The following is a 620-nucleotide window of genomic DNA, read 5'->3' as shown; positions in this document are numbered from 1 at the left end:
TCCAGGCAGGCAACTCACAGAATGGTAAAGCTGGAGCCCCAGGCATGGGAGCACCTGGGGGCTTTGGGGCTGAGAGTAGGGGGTCTGGCCAAGGCCCACCAAGGCTGTCTTCAGAGACCTGCCGTGTCCCCCTCCCCAGTGGCAGAAATGGTCTCTGAGCGGCCAGTCCATGAGTGTTCCACTCCATCCCCAGACTCAGCACAAGTCTGCCCCTCAGGCCACACGTCAGGGAGGAAAGGGTCCAGGTGCCAGCCCTTCTAGGTTACAGATGCCCCCTGTTATTGGTGGGGTCCAGAAGTCCTGGCAAAAGAGCGTGGGTCCCATAGCAGGACAGTAGGGGGTCACAGTCAATGGTGCAGAAAGCACAAGGGGCATGGGGTGCTTGGGGGCCCCTGAACCCTCATCTGGGAGCCAGAAAGGGATGCAGCACAGGCCTCATGGTGGAATGTCACCTGGGTTTCGGGCTGTGAGAGCTTCGTGGCCTCCTTCGATGTGTGTCTTTGGCTTCTGCAGCAACCCCTGACTTTAGAAAAGACCCTGATGCTGGGAAGGATTGAAGGCAGGAGGAGAAGGGGATGACAGAGGATGAGCTGGTTGGATGGCATCACCGACTCAATGGA

This window comes from Bison bison, unplaced genomic scaffold (assembly GCF_000754665.1).
Source record: "Bison bison bison isolate TAMUID 2011002044 unplaced genomic scaffold, Bison_UMD1.0 scf7180017864063, whole genome shotgun sequence".
NCBI lineage: Eukaryota > Metazoa > Chordata > Mammalia > Artiodactyla > Bovidae > Bison > Bison bison.
The sequence above is the reverse complement of the archived record's forward strand: the minus strand, read 5'-3'. Positions refer to the sequence as shown.